Genomic DNA, 12683 nt, shown 5'->3' on the forward strand with positions numbered 1-12683 from the left:
ACAACATCTCATTTAATGAAAGGATTTTCATACTCATCCTAGACTACTGATAAGACTAGGCAGGATGAAATATGTCTCACACGTTTAGACTATAATATGATTTGCAAGGGAGGAGTATCTGATACCCAGCTTTAGAAAAATTATACCTCTCTATTTCCACTAGCCTGTTCTTTTTATATTGATTTTGAATTACAATGAAACCTATACTAGAAACCACCCTTATTAGGCAGCATCCTGTATTAAAAAGACTACCCCAAACATACTTGCTACAATACTTCTTCTCCTTTATTAGAAGGCTACATCTGCTAAACAAGTGATAATTGTCAGTCCCTTGACCACTTACTACAGTCTCCTGTACATTTTTCCATTCAAATTAGGAATGGCATGTTGTGTATCCATCTCAATAGCTACATCTTAGAGCCGGAGGTGCAATTCCCAGTGTGGGTCAATATCCTATTTGCCAAGCATGCAGAGCTGATATACAGGACTGGGTTGTCTCTGTCCCTCCCCCTCTTTTGGCTATCTTAAGGAAGACAGGAATAGTAATATTAAGAAAAGCTGATGATTCATTTTGAAAAGTATCACATATAATTAAATCATGAATTCAGTTTTAACTGTGGTCAGTCCTTTCATATTATAATCTTTGTCTCCATAGTGTTGTTCTCGACTCTCTCTCTCTCTCTCTCAGAAATGCTGACAAGGGAACAAATGCTCTTTTGTTTTTGGTCTGCCTGTGGAGTGGAGTTAGGGTTGGAACCCCACACGGGACAGGAGATGCTGAGTTTTCTCTGCTTACATCTTTCTCATCTTCTGCCTGCACACAAGATACAAAAGGAACCTGAGAACCCTTCATTAAAAAGGGAAGAGTCGTCCTCATCAAAAGGGGAGGATAGAGGGAAGTGCTGATCCTCTACTTGGAGGAGGATATTTGGGGTGGAGTGAGTGGTTCATGATGCACAGACTGATTATCCGGAGCAGTTCACACCCAGGGATCATGTCAGTGTGGTAGTGGTGAGCAGCCAGAGATCTCCTTCATACTAACAAGGTCTGATGTGCTGGGTTATGAGAGTAATTGCTCTTGCCATTTCTGACAGAAAATCACATAGGAAGAAAAGCACCTATATGAGCTGGAGACATATTTTAGAAGCATCACACTTTTTCTCTGACCATATCCTCTTGTTCTCTGTATATTTAGCCATGTGGAACAGAAACTGAGAGCCCTAGGGGCACTAGCTCAGAAGGCATCACTGATGAATTGGACACCATGTCCTGTGTGCAGATATCCTGTTGGTGGCACACTTCCACAGGGCACAGGTGCCAAAAGGATTTAGCTCCTAAGTCAGTACAATGTTTCTGTACTACGAGGCCTTAGGTGTTGGGCAGGCCACCTTGTTACCTCTAATGCTGAGAGGCCTTGGCCCAATCAGCCCTGTTCAGTTAGCGCTGCCCTGCTACATGTGTGCATGGTTGGCCAGATAGGAAGGCCTAGGAGTTACTGATCAGGAAAGAGTTGGGGCAACTCAAAAGAGTCAAGGAGAGGCTTTGACAAGAGACAGAAAGGAGTCCAGGAAGGATGGAAACATAGGCCAGAGGGTAAGCAGAAGAGTGTCTGAAATTAGAGGAGAGGCAATGGCCCCCTTGGGAAGGAGGTACTGGGCCCCGTTGGTATTTGGGGCAAAGATTTTGATTTTTGTTTGGTTTGTACTTGTAAGTAGCTTAGCCAGAGGGCCAAGTCATATCTTTGGCAGAAAGTCATCACTATAGCAGGAATAGGTCAAAGACTGACGAAAGGGAAACCAAGGCAGAATACGGCAGGGCCACCTTATGCAACAAGAGGGTGCAACCCTGTTACAGTATTTTGAATAAACTCAGAAACGCTGCATGCCAGCAACTGAGGGACAGGTGCTGAGTCTGTGAATCACAAGAAGGTGGGTGGCTCCAGACCCCAGCGTGCCAAGCGCACGCTTGGAGCGGCATTTTGCCTGCAGGGCGGCAGGTGGCTCCGGCGGACCTTCTGCAGTCATGCCTGCGGGAGGTCCACCGGAGCTGCAGGACCAGTGGACCTCCCACAGGCATGACTGCGGAAGGTCCGCCGGAGCCGCCTGCCGCCCTCCCCGCGCACCCTCCGCAGGCACATCTGCAAGAGGTCCCCCAGAGCCGCGGGACTGGCAGAGCGCCCCCTGCGGCATGCCGCCGTGCTTGGGGTGGCCAAATTCCTAGAGCCGCCCCTGGGTGGAGCCCTGGCTTTGAAAGTTAAATGCATGAAGTCAAGTTAGGGGAATGTTTTGGTGGCAAAGTCTGTGTCTAGCTGGAAAACTCTTCGTGATCTGCAGGTCCCAAAGGGGAGTCCAGTTAACTCCTAGATTCTGTAAACAGGAATTAACAGAACTCAACTCATTAACCATGTTTCTACCATCCAGTGCAAGGGTACAAAACTGTGGGAAAAGAGCCGTTTTACTCTACCAGGCAAATTCTATTGGGTCCCTCATTCAATGCTCTCTGTGCAATGTGTATATAACAGAGCTTTTGTTATGCTTTGGCTTCTGTAAGATTCCCTTGGTTTGCTGCAGAGTTACTAAAATTGACAATGAATGACAGTAAATTACTAATAAGAGAAAATATTGGGTGTTTGGGGGCAGAAAGGGGAAGGTTAATGCTGAAAAAACGAGTGTTTATTTACTGGCAATCAGCTGAAATCACCTTTATTTTAGAGCATGGGGAAGAACAATTTTTCCAATGACAATTGTCCTGACACGTCTGCTTTATACCACAGGGATCATTTCATATAATTGATTATTCTAATCAGCAGCAGCTAGGGGGTTTATTATTAGCCTTGCTAGAGAACAGCCTGGGTTCTAAAAAGAATCTCCTATTTCTCTGGCACATCAGGAAAGGCTCTAGGGGGAGTAAAGCAGCCACTAATGGTGTTTGTCATCATTCTGCTCATTTGCAGTCAAAGACATACACGAGGGCCCATGAAGCTTTTACATTCTCTGCCTTAATGTGCCTTTTTCTAAAGGAAGCTGAAGTTTTTCATCTTCCATGTGACCGTTTAGCTGAGATGAGACTGATTGGACAACTCTAGTGATAGACTAGAAACAAAACCAGAAAGAAATTCACACTCTGCCCGCCCATTAAAGTTTCCAGCAGTCAATTCTTCACAATGCACAGAGCTATAGACTGTTTTAGTTAGGGAGACCTGGGAGGTATTCTCAGTGCAAGACTTCCAGCAACAGAAACATTTTGATTTACCGGTATATTTTAAAAAAAGCAGAGCAAAGAAAACAGTATTAAATTGAGTGGGGTGAGGGGAGATCATGTAAATCAACCTTTAAACAGCAGCCCCTCTAGACTCACTATCTTTAGAAGGACTTGCCAGAATCAGGGGGAAGGGGGGAGGGAGGAGTGGGGGTCTTTAAGACATTGTGTTTACAATAGTGCTTAATGTGCTCTGGGCACTTTTCAAACACTCAAGGAGGATAGCACTCAGAGCAGGGACTATCAGTCTAAGGACAAACAGACAAGTGGACAGAGGTTAAGGGAAGGAAAATAATTTATATACATGTCAAGTGGATTTGCTGTAAGCAGCAGGGGTGGGGGTTTGTCGATGAGCTAGGAGAGATTGTGCCATGCATTGGGGATGGGAGGACTGCTTGGAAGAAGGCATGGAGGTGATATTGCAATAAGCTGGCACATGGGAGGACAGTGCTGAGACCATAGGAATATACAAATGCTTAATCACTGGGTTGATTCTCATGAGCATATTGCACTGTAGAAATGTTCATACACATTATTAGGTTCTCAGGTTTATAAAAGTTAACTATGTAAAGTAAAAATACTGTTAAAATAGCATGTATACTAATATAGATATTGTATTTTTTGTGGTCACTAATAAAAAAAAAGCAAGTCTAACAGAAAATACCAAGGAAAGAAAATAAAATAAATGGTCCCATGGATCACAGATGGTCATAAGTATCATGTGGGATCTTAATAAGGAGAAAAGTTCATGAAATGTTGCCATTTAATCCTGCACCAAGATTCAGCATGAGCGATAAAAGACATCCATGTGTTCAGATATCTGTTGTATGAACTGATCTTAGGGCTAGTAGTTTTTGCTATGGCTAAGATGTTCCAGATTTGTATAAACCATCTGTGAAATGAAGAGAATTTTAGATTGTCAGACATTTGTTTTCCAAGCTCTGTAAAATGTTAGCTAATTAACCCTCACTTTACTTACCTCATCAGGGTGTTTTTAAATGAAGATTGTTCTCCTTATTTTACAGAGGAGGAAGCTGAGGGGAAGAAGATAGAAGACTCGGTCCAAGCCATGCAGCATGACTATATGTGGGGTTAGAACACAGCAATTCCTGGCTCCCAGCCCCGTGATTATGCCACTGAAAATCGCCCTTCCCCATACGTAAAGGTAAGAGGAAGCTTTGATTCTACTGATCAATCATTAAAATAGATTGAAATAAGAGGAGTCCTTACCTTACTAGTTGGGGGCAGGGGGCGCTGCTAATCAGGGCCGGCTCCAGACCCCAGCGCGCGCTTGGGGCGGCATTTTGCCGGCAGGCGGCTCTGGCGGACCTTCTGCAGTCATGACTGCGGAAGGTCCGCCGGAGCCGCCTGCCGCCCTCCCAGCGCACCCTCCGCAGGCATGTCTGCAAGAGGTCCCCCGGAGCCGCGGGACCGGCAGCGCGCCCCCTGCGGCATGCCGCCGTGCTTGGGGCGGCCAAATTCATAGAGCCACCCCTGCTGCTGATAGCTCTGCTTACTTTAACTGCAGAGACTAGAGGGAGAGGTGTGCTCCCCTCACTGCTCCTACTGCTCAGCTGTCTATCACAATCGCATAGGATGAATTGCATTGCATGTTGGCTGGGAATCTTTCTCTTGCACTGTTTTGTTCAAAAAAGTTTGCTAAAAACAGCAATATTGAGAACATTTAATAAATGCAGTGATCAAGGTAGAGGATTACAATTTGCCTTGTAAACCACAATTGGTTAGTCACAATGATTTCTCACTGCTTCCAAAGTCAATTAAAGCTTTCTAAAAAATGGGTTGCACTAGCCTTTTCGAGTGTTTAAATTCCTTTTGCTAAGGAGCTGGGAAACAAAACGGCTTTATATATATATAAATATATAAATCACCACTATATATATCACCACTGTCCTTTTATTTATATATATATATATATAAAGACAGTGGTGATAATATTGTGGAAATGGCTTTCCAGTAAAATCAGAGCCTGATCCAGTAAGTGCTACTGGTGTGATAATGGCTACAGTAGTGCCTAGAGACCTTGTCTGAGATCAGGGCCCATTGTGCTTGACACTTTACATGCACATATAGTGAAAGCCAGTCCTTGTCCAATTTTGATTGATCCTGTAGGCTTAGCCCTGAGTGAGAGGCAGCATGTAACCTCTCTACCCTGGAGCAACCCTCATAGAGCAGTAACTCCTGCCTGGTCCCCTCTTTCTCCAAAGGGGAAAGCTAAGTTGCTGTAGCGCTTGAGAAGGTGCATTTTACTTCCCATACTTCATCTGGCCAGCTACTCTGTCCAGAAGTAAGGGAGTGGTTACCACTAAGAGACTGCTTCTTTTTGCCCTCTCTTCACTCACTCATTGGGTGCTGTCTCCAGAGAGCAGCAGCTTTGTTCCATGCAAGGCCTGGACCCAGGATCCCGAAAGGGCAAGGAGGGGATTGACTCCCTTGTTTCTCTACATAATAGCTTAGGTTTATAAAATATAAAGAAGCACCTAGCCCATGTTCTGGGGGCCCTTATCTAAAATAACTTTCACACAAGTATTGGTACACTGGTCATCCCCACATGAAGAAATACATATAAGTAGTGGCAAGTGTAATGGTAAAAACAGAGAAACACTTTGCCAGTGAGATGTGCTGGTAATACATTGGCCTAAGCAATGCCAGCAGTTATGCCTTGTTATAATGGGGTAGCAGGATCCTTTCCTCTGTACTCTCTGTTAAGAGGTGTTAGAGTTTTTTGCATGTAGTTGCTGGTTCACTGGGACAGGTACAACTCATTCATTCCACCCGGGATATAAGGAAATGGGGAGTGACTCTATCCCAGAACCCCCAGTTCCTTCTCTCTAGTGAGGTCTATCAGATTCCACAGCCTTGCTGGGTCTTCTGTGGCTTCCCCTCTGGTCTTCCTTTGCTGGGGCAGCACGAGGCGATGGTAATAGAAATGGGGGTGTCCTAGTTGCTGTTGTGGTTGCTGCCTGTTCAGCAACAATTTCAGATGCCTCTGCCTGCCCCAGTTGGAAGCCAACTATCCTCTGGCTGTCCTGGGCCTACCCCTTCTTCCACCACAAATAGGGCTCCCAGTACTGGCAGCACTGGACCTGAACCAGTGACCCCAGTCAGGAAGATCCTTTGAGCCATCACTGCAGCCCGAGCCTGGGTCAACACCAGCATGCTGCACTAGACGTGGCAAGAGGACAGGAGCTGCATGCCTCCCTGCCTTGGCTATAAAAGACAGGCCACCTCCTTGGGACTAGGGTGCTGGAGGGTTAATGGAGAACCAATGACATTCAAACCCGCCAGCCTAAACTCACCGAGGACAACACCCCATAACTACAGCAATGTTAGGGGTGGCCCAATTCCTTCCTGGGGAGGACCTGCCAAACCCTTCCCCAAAGAGTTGTTTTGTAGTAACAATGATGAGCTGCAACATTATTTTTGGCATATTGTACAAGAATCCCATGCTCCAAATGTCCTTGGTTGTCATCAGCTATTGCAAAATGCGGTCAATCATCCCTATTTTACTTTATGAATTGTAAAATCTAGCCTACATTTCACAGATCTCTCAAGGCATGATGGTAAATTTCAGTTTTTCCATGAATTTATAGCAAAGTATAGGAAAAAAACCCCAAAACAGCTGCTTGTACAACTGGCAAAAAAACCCTCAGCTCAGCTCTTAAGGGTCACACATTATCTTCACTTTGTGTGCACAACTCCCACTGACATCAAGGGCAGTGTGTGGCCCCTGAAGTACATTTTCAGTGGCATGTGGAAGGAAGAATACAGGAGAATTTTTGTAAATGGAATAAACTATTTTGAGCATTTAGGAACATGTTTTTTTTTCTCGTGATAGTTGTTCTTCACTTAATATATTTACATACAGCAACATCACCAGAAATCACAGTTGCCATATTTTTTGGACTATTTTAACAATAATGCTCTCTTCAGTGAGGTCAACTTTTATTTGTTAAAGGTTTTCTGTCAACTTGCTCAAAATAAATTACATTAATCCTCCTTGTAACTTTACTTTGCTTAGTTTTAAGGCCTGATTTTTTTTAAACCATTTCCACAATTGTTTGTGCACAAATTTCATGTACAAATGTATGTTTAACTTATGTGTGCGCGCACACACACAAACACACACACTGGAAATTTGCATGCAAAGATGGTATTTGTACATAATTGGAAATGGACAGTTGGAGCTATCTGTTCATTTGTCAGTTCAACTACCTGATTTGCATATGCAAAGAAACCACAGTCTCGATTAGATGCCTAACTGTTAGCATAATTTTGAAAATTAAGCCCTTTATTATAGAAATTCCAAAAATAAAATGTAAGTTGTACTAATATACAAAAAGCAGCAAGTACATAAATCAACCTTCTCTTTGTTCAAGATATCTATGGTGTTCTACCAAGTCAGATGTTTTACCAAAAAGGGCAAACACATTCCCTTACAAAGAAGCTAAATGCTGCCCTCTGATGTGTTCACATCTTCATTCAGAGTAAATGAGTGTTTCTCATGCAGACAGAATCTGACCCCAAAGTAGCAAGTAAAACAAGAAGAAAGCAGAAAATAAAACACCATAAGCATGTGTTAGCAATTGAGAGTCTGTATGATAGTTAATCTTTCTCCAAATTGCAAACGGATCTTACTTGATTGTAGGTTCTGGGACAAAATACTGAGGCATTGTTATTCTATATGGGACCAGATGGCACTAGGTATATGCTCATTTCAAATTTTAAAATGTTTCCAGCTTTACAATGAAAATGAACTCTGTTGTTAACTCTCACTTTAAAACTTCTCTTGCTCTTAGATTCATCATATTAAAATAAATTTTAGAACTCACCTATTATTTCCAAAAGAAATTAGGCAAATACAAACTTTTAAGATCTGCATGCCATCTCAGTGTAGGGATTCGGGGAAGGGTGGGGGGAAGAAAGGGGAGGCGAGGCAGCAAAGCAAATGTTAGTCTTCTTTTCTGTGACAATCCTAAATCATTTTTGTGTGAATTTTTCCACCTTTTGTCTTTTTTATGTGATCCATGATCTTTACATTTCGCTCACAGTCATGGAAAGTAATAGCATAATTTTCATGCAAGGACACAAGCTTGTCAGCTGACAGTGGTTAGCAATTCATATTACAAATATGCCTTCTAATTCTCTTGCTATAACTGTAAAGCATTTTTATAGTGACATTGAACTAAAATATCTAAATTGTTCTGATCTTTACACAAAGAAAGCAAAGGTTTGCCAAGCAGTTCTCAAATAATGTACAGTATCTAGAGTACTGATAGCTAGCACTTTCCTTTTACTACAGATCACAGAGTAGCTTGTTGATGAATACTAAAATTGAATATTTCAAATAAAAAATGAACTGAACTAGAAGAAGAGAATTTTTAAGAACTTCCTAGGTGGTTTCTGTTAAGGATGTGCTGATGTCTATACTTGCAGCACAGCCCCTGGCAGTTAAAAATAGAAGCAAATGCATTTTGTTTCCTTAAATGTTCAAAGTTGAAAGCCTGTTTTCATTCATAACTGCAGACTTTGGCAGCACTGTAGCAAAGGGTGTACATGAAATTTTATTTTTAGATAAAGACCTAATAAAATATACAACTCAATTAGGGAAGATTAATCTATGAAAACAATGAGCGCAGCCAGCAGATGTTAACAGAGGAGATCCAGAAGCACATCCTATGCTGAGGCTTCACTGCATACTGCTGCAGCCTTCTGTTAATTTCAAAGGACGTTTCATTCCCGGAGTAGTGATCAAGGAAAACAATCCAATAAAAATACACATTTTTTTTTAAAAATGTCCAAACGTTAATTCAACATCATCGTGAAAGAGAACAATGAAACCTTTAGCGTTGGATACAATGCAGGAGGGTAAATGCGGAAAAAGAGAACACTCCCTGCAGCAACAGCTGAAACAGTCTTTAATCAGGGCCCCTTAGAAAGTCCCATAAAAAGGCACAAGGGGCCTGATGAGGCACAGCTGCACCCAGTGCTTGTATTAAAATAATATTCAGAAAGACAGGGATAAGTGGATGAAAGGATTGATAATACAACATCCGGTTGGTTTGAGAAAAAAAGATTAATGTATTAAAAGCAAAACAACAACAACAAAGGAGCCAGCACTTGGATCGTGAAACTGCATCTTCTCATGGGGTTTCCAAAAAAAGAGAAAAACATCTCCTAACCCTGCACAACTCCCAACACTCCTCTAGATCAAAGATTAGCCACGTTTAACATCTGAAATATAGATGGGGAAATGCATACTCCTCTGCTAGAGAAATGGGCTCATGACACTGAGCAATAGAAGGAGAAATTCTGTATATCACAGAAAAGCTGAACAGCCCCATTCCTTTTGACAATTTTTTAACTAACTTGGATGGAGTCCCAGATTCAAGTACGAGTGGCCCTATCATGAATATGCCGCATGCCCGCCCCACCCCCATTCCCTCCCTTCCTCCCTCCCCGCCCACTTTTGCTCCTTCACGCATTGGTACTGGCATTGTGCCTACCCCCTTGTCAGAGTTTGTACTGAGAAGTGTAAAAGGATCCCCACCCCCATGAGTAAAGATTCCCTGAATGCTGTTTCAGCAGAATAAGGATGACAGAGATACAATACTTATGGTCTCTGTGAGAAATAGGATTGATACTTCTCCCTAATCTATCTCCTGGTTCTGCTGTGAACTGAGGGCAATCTATGGCCCTACATTTGCAAAACCTGGACAATCCTGGAGCAAGGCCCCTACCAAAAAAACCTAAAGATTTTGTTCAAGAGTTATCACTTGTGGCAAACTACTTACTATAACACTGCTCACCTTGCCTTACCCTGACTATTTTTGAAGATCAATTTGTCTTTGATGTCTTCCCTCCTCAGCAACATATTTTCATTCATTCACTGAACAGCCATTAGCTTTTGGCAGCATTTCATCTGAACCAGGGATTAATGCAGTATCCTCTAACACTTCCTCTAACAACAGGGTACAAATCACAGACAAAATGCAAACAGTCCAATACTTTTCTTTTTTTTTTTAAAAAAAGAAGGATCCAATAAATCAGATACTTCTTTCCAAGTTTTCTAATGCAGACTTTATACTTTTCAACTTTCAATTTGTTGTCATTAGGCATTTTCCATGTTCACAAAGAAATAGCTTAAATGAGAGCTTTTGTTCAAAACACAGATCCAATGTTAGGCAAATAGTTAAAAATGCAAATTACTTTGCCACCCTTGACCCAAATTTTGGTGACAAATTTCAGGTGGCAAAGCTTGTTAAAAGCAAGCATGAAGGAACAATGTGCTACTGGCGCCTCAATGTATTCTAATACTATAGGTGGAAGAGCCTAGAGAGTTTCTGGCAAACTTTAGTTGAAACCTACCCATCTGTAGTAGCACTTTTGCAACTGAGTGATTGACCATAATAAGAAATCCATGATTAGCTTTGCAAAGAAACACAAAAGAGAATATACTTTCATGTGTATCTTGAATATATACTCCTGAGCTGATATACTCCTTGCCTGGAGTGCTGTACACAGCCTATTAATCCTCACTCACTATTCCTTTAATCCATAGTGTCTAGGCTAAATATATTTAGAGTTTCTTTCTCCAATCAGCATGTCATAGATAAAAGTGTGGTACATGTTGCTACGCAAAGAAATATACTATGAGAGTCCATTTTATTTTGCAGAGTGTGGTTAGAAATTCACTGTGACCCCTCTGTCAAGTTGTTTGGTTGTTACCTCTCATGATCTTTCTCTTTTAAAATACATTTCAAACATCTCCCCATCCTCTGATCACTGATGTTTGGAAAAAAGTGTTTCTCTTTGGTAGTGCAGAAGCGTGTTTCTGCACATTGCAATCGATTATCAACTCCCTACATTAAGAGGTAATTATAAATCAAGCCTGTTTGCTTTAGTACCTAGTGGAAGCCATTTCCAAACCTGTCTGATGAATAGCATTGTTTTTGCCAAATTTCCCTTATGCTGCCTCTACTGTATTTATCCCAGTAGAAGGATATTGAGATTATAATCTCCCCTGCAAAGGTGACCTGGCCAGTAATGGCTTTACAAGATTTTTAGCAACACATGGCCTTCCTTCAAGTGGACTGCCTTAATAATGCTGACATTTCTGTTCCTATTGTATGTTACATTGTTTCAGCTATTTTAAGCTTGTGTACTGTTTCACATGCCCATCTCTCTGAATTAAAAAATCAAGAGCTTCTTGTATCATCATTCTAGGAGCCCAAGTCCCATTGTGTACATCTGAAAACCTCATTTAGTTTTTTTTTTAACATGATTTAAGTGCTCATGGAAGGTGTTTGACAGCCTTAGAGACACATGCCCTCTCTTCATCTGCAGAACATGCACAGCACAGACTGCATAAACTTGATTATATCAACCCCCTCAACACTGATCTGCTTGAACTCTTTAAAACCCATGCTAGTTTAGTAACATGGTAGCAGTTGCTTCACAGACTAGCGGTGGCGGCTAGTAGCATAACAGTGGGTTGGCTTCCAGAGTGTGAGGGCTGCTCATGCTACTAGGTCAGTGCTCCTGAATTGTGAAATTTTTTGGCAACAGTTTCAGAAAAACCCGAATGATAAACTTTGCTAGCAAATGTAAGATGCCATGTGAACAGTGCTTATGGGACAAAATGCAGACTACAAAAGCAGGTGAAAATATGGGCACAGATTTTTTTTTTTGAAATCATTAAATGTTGGCCTAAATTTTCTCCCGTTGAAACTGATGGTAAAACTCCTATTGTTGTAACTGGTAGCGGAGTTAGGCCAGAACTGAGCACTCTTGCGGCTGAGCAGGTAGTTTGGAATTTTCAAAAGTGTGTGTGTGTGTGTGTGTGTATGTAATATTAGAGCACATACATAAAACTAGAGTACTTACCATGACTGCGTGCGCTTATTGCTTGTGTAAGTTGTATGTGAATTTTTGTGTGCACAGTTAGAAATTTTGGTTCATGATGACAACCCTAGAGCAATAAGGAAACTGAGCAAATGAAGAAGAGCTTATGCTCTGATAGCCAGTCCCTTAACATTGATCCAGTCTTAAATGAAAAAAATCTTCAATTTACTCCACATTATTAACAACACAGTTTACATTTAATGGAGCTATGGCGGACAACAGTGGTGTTTAAAAAGCAATAAAATCAACTAATGCTTTCATTATAATAATGATAACTACATCAAAGGGAGATATGTACTCAGCAAAAATGTCTCCTGTAGCGCATAAACATCACCACCACAGGAGATGTTTATTGCTTTAGACATGCTCCCTTTGATGTATTTATCAGTTAAATGTATTAGTTCTACTTCACAGTTGTGTGCAGAAATAGTGCTAAGGAAGATCATAATTTACATAGAGGGGTATATATAACATTACATTCTTTGGATACCAGAAGCAATAAA

The 12683-nt window shown here is 41.6% G+C and overlaps 1 protein-coding gene across 6 annotated transcripts in view; it reads left to right on the forward strand.

The window, feature by feature from the left end:
- Nucleotides 1-12683, forward strand: part of CDH11 (cadherin 11) — a 489120-nt gene that overhangs the window by 58212 nt on the left and 418225 nt on the right. For all 6 annotated transcript variants that reach the window (XM_039502746.1, XM_039502747.1, XM_039502749.1 and 3 more), the window contains one exon: nucleotides 4284-4423. The gene's annotated coding sequence lies outside the window, so the exon portion shown is untranslated. Of the gene's footprint in view, nucleotides 1-4283; nucleotides 4424-12683 lie in introns of those variants that run through there.

Source organism: Mauremys reevesii, linkage group 16 (assembly GCF_016161935.1).
Source record: "Mauremys reevesii isolate NIE-2019 linkage group 16, ASM1616193v1, whole genome shotgun sequence".
Taxonomy (NCBI): Eukaryota; Metazoa; Chordata; order Testudines; family Geoemydidae; genus Mauremys; species Mauremys reevesii.